This window comes from Colobus angolensis, unplaced genomic scaffold, assembly GCF_000951035.1.
Source record: "Colobus angolensis palliatus isolate OR3802 unplaced genomic scaffold, Cang.pa_1.0 Scaffold63, whole genome shotgun sequence".
Classification (NCBI taxonomy): domain Eukaryota; kingdom Metazoa; phylum Chordata; class Mammalia; order Primates; family Cercopithecidae; genus Colobus; species Colobus angolensis.
The window spans coordinates 1,646,703-1,650,431 of NW_012119932.1; the positions used below are offsets into that span (position 1 = coordinate 1,646,703).

At 42.5% G+C, this 3,729-nt stretch overlaps 1 protein-coding gene across 1 annotated transcript in view; it reads left to right on the plus strand.

Annotated features, from left to right (window-relative positions):
* Positions 1 to 3,674: 3,674 nt before the first annotated feature.
* Positions 3,675 to 3,729, plus strand: part of PRTFDC1 (phosphoribosyl transferase domain containing 1) — a 108,284-nt gene continuing 108,229 nt past the window's right edge. Inside the window, exon 1 of the mRNA XM_011963826.1 lies at positions 3,675 to 3,703. The gene's annotated coding sequence lies outside the window, so the exon portion shown is untranslated. The remainder of the gene's footprint in view (positions 3,704 to 3,729) is intronic.

The following is a 3,729-nucleotide window of genomic DNA, read 5'->3' on the forward strand; positions in this document are numbered from 1 at the left end:
AGAAGGAGCACGCAACCTAGAGCCCTCCCGTGTGCAGTTCACCATAGGGTTTGTGCTCCTATGAGAATCTAATGCAGCTGCTGATCTGACAGGAGGCAGAGCTCAGGTGGGAACGCTTTGCCCAACGCTCACCTCCTACTGTGCAGCCCCATTCCTAACAGGCCACAGGCTGGTGCCAGTTTGCAGCCCGGTAGTTGGGGACACCTGCTCTATGGCACAGTAGAGTGATATATTTAACAATAATGTGTTGCATATTTCAAATCAGCTAGAAGAGACGATTTTGAATATTCTCACCACAAAGAAATGAAAAATGCTTGAGATAATGGGTGTGCTAATTAGCCTGAGTTGATCATTATGCAATGTACACATGTACTGGAATATCACACTGTATCCCACAGATAATATGTATAACTCTGATGTGTCAGTTAAAAATAAAACTAAAAAAAAAAGAAATGTAAGTAAACATAACATAAACACTAAAAAAAATAAAATAAAATGCAGGGGACCTACTGCTAAAAGGTAATAAAGAGAATGATAGAAAAATGCCAGTATATTGGCTGGTTATTAACTTTGCAAAGATGCGCATCTTTATTCTTAGAGCTCCTTCAAAGGCACATTAGAAAATGGACAGTCTGACTAGGGCCTACTTGAGGGTGGAAGGTGGGAGAAGGGTGAGGATTAAAAAACTATGTATCGGGTACTATGCTTATTACCTAGGTGACAAAATAATCTGTACATCTAACCCCTGCGACATGCAATTTTCCCAAACAAACCTGCGTGTGTACCCCCGAACCTAAAATAAAAGTTGGAAAGCAAAAAAAAGAAAAGGAAATGGATAGTCTGAGCTAAAATATCCCTTTTTATGGAAAACCTCAATGTTTTAATAATGTTATCATTTTTCTGTATTTATTCTCATACCAGCTCTAGATTATTCCTAGACTATAACTATCCCTGATTGTTCACCTTACATCAATCTTTTATTTTTATTATTATTATTACTTATTTGTAGGGACAGGGTCTTGCTCTGCCACCCAGGCTGGAGTGCAGTGGTGCAGTTATGACTCAATGTAGCCTCAAACTTCTGGCCTCAAGCAATCTTTCCAGCTCAGCCTCCCCAGTAGCTAGGTCTACAGGTGCCATGCTACCCCACCTGGCTAAGTTTTTAATTTTTTATAGTGATGTGGTCCCACTATGTTACCCAGCTTTGGTCTTGAATTCCTGGCCTCAAGTGAGCCTCCTGCTTTGGCCTCCCAGAGTGCTGGTATTGCAGGTGTAAGCCATGGTGCCTAGGCCCATCAACCTTAAAAGACAATTCCTTGTCATTTTCACACGGAATAATTTCACAAACATTTGGTCATACATTTTTACAGCATCTCGGGTTAATAATATATTACAGTTTCATAGCGTTTTGCAAAGAATTCTCTTGCATGTTATCTCACATTCATCTCATCATCATACGCAGTAGAGAATAAATGTGTTGCTCCATTTTACAGATGAGAAAATTGATGTATATTACACTGATATAATTGGCTTAGACTCATTGGCTAAAGTAACATGGATTGTTACCGAAAAATAGAGGTCCTAGTCCAAAGCTATTCTACTAGACACGTTATATGGTTTGGCTCTGTGTCCCCGCCCAAATCTCATGCTGAATTGTAATTACCAATGTTGGGGGAGGGACCTGGTGGGAGGCGATTGGCTCATGGGGGTGGATTTCTCCCATACTGTTCTCGTTATAGTGAGTGAGTTCTCATGAGATCTGATGGTCTAAAAGTGTGTGGCATTACATCCTTGCTCTCTCTCTCTCTCCCCTGCTCTGCCACGGTAAGACATGCTTGCTTCCCCTTTGCCTTCTGCCATGATTGTAAATTTCCTGAGGCTCCCAGCCTTGCTTTCTGTACAGCCTGCAGAACTGTGAGTCAATTAAACCTCTTTCTTCATAAATTATCCAGGTCTCAGGTAGTTCTTTACAGCAATATGAGAACAGACTAATACAACACATAACAGAAATTTGAGGTTTAAAAAGAATTTTTGCCTCTAAATCCTCATAATGCAAGATTAAGAATAAAGCCTGGACAGATGAGCTGTTATTTCTGGGTACTGGTCTTTGCAAATACTGTTTGGGTTATCAAGTATTATCTTGTATTATGTTAATGCTCTCCAAAGTATCCAAGTGTAATCAGACCGCACAAAATACTATCAAAATACACAAAGATAATAAAGAAAATGAATTAGATTTTAAAAAACTATTTACTCATCATTCTGTGCCCTTTATAGGATGACCTGTATAAGTCTATGTAGAATGTTCTTGAGCACACATTAATAATTGTTGCCTTTCAAGCAAGTTTCATTTTCCACTGTGAACTTGTTGGATTTTACGTTTAAACTAATAGCCTTTCTAAGGGAAGAAGATTTATCTACCATTTCCCTTACATCTTCCACAGTGTCTAGGCTGGAACCAAAGTTGTTGCTTTTTGACTTCTGTATGGCAACTACTCCTGTGACATACTTTGAAGTTCCTTGTACCCCCCAATCTGGCCCTGCACCCACACTGAGCCTCATGGATAAGTTTGATATCCAAGCAGTAAGATGGTCTAGTAGAATCCCCTAAAGCACAGGTCATGAGCCATCCACATCACACCCATCTGGTGTCTCTCAGCAGGTGCAGGATTCTAGGTGCTTCCACAGATCTTCCCTACCCAGTGAAGCTGCATTAAACAGCTCCCCAAGAGAGTCTTGTGAACTCTCAAGTTTGATCACCACCCTAATCATAGCACTTTTCAGCTCCCGGAAATTTTAATGAAGTTGCTTGTGAATATGGTTCCTGGGCCTGGTGTTTGAAAATGAAAACGGAAGATGGTGCTTGACTTCGGGGAAAAGAAGTGAGAGGCAGACTACAAAAATGGCTCAAAACAACACCCTCTGACAATTACTAAGAGAAAATGTTTACCTGTGCGCTGGGAAACAACACCCCCCATTTCTGTAAGGCATTTCCCAAGCAGATGCCTGATTTCAGGGATCTCTGGAGCTGCACCCTCCACGGCACTGGCGCAGGACCAGGGCGCCGAGTCTGAATGACTGATATTTTTCCAGTCTAGAACGTCATTAACCGATTGACAACTATTTCCCCTTTAAACTACGCAAAATCAGCATTCCTCTCCCCTGTGTGCCAGAATCCCAAGATGAACAAAAGAGGTCTGCATCAGGAAAACTGTGTTCAGTTCTCTTGGATTCAGGGCTTCAACCCGAATTGGGCTGAGCGAATGAAGACGCTGGTGAGATGTCAGGGACCTGGGGAATGAAGACACACCCAGAAAAAGCAGGACCCTGCAGGAGTGGACAAAGAACTGGAGCACAGGGATGTGAGAGGGCTTGAAATGAACAACAGACTCATACCAGAAGGATTTCTAATCAGAAGAGAGTGATTGCTTTAATAAAGCTGCAACCTGGAACAATTACAATCTGACCAGATGTTCTTGCAAAACTGGTAAAGCAGAGAATGTGTAAAAATCTCTCCCTGTCCTTCCCTGAATGCAGCTGACCAAAGGCCGAAAGGTCGAAAGGCCGGATCCTCAAAGCCCGGATCTGATCACTGCAGATCTGGGCCACCCTAAAAGCAATCCGGTGTAATCTTTCCAGCTCCAGGCCCTGGGATGAGGGAGGTGGGGGGAAGGTGGAGAAAGGTGGAGGAAGGTGGAGGGAGGTGAGAGGAGAAGGAGGGAAGTGAGG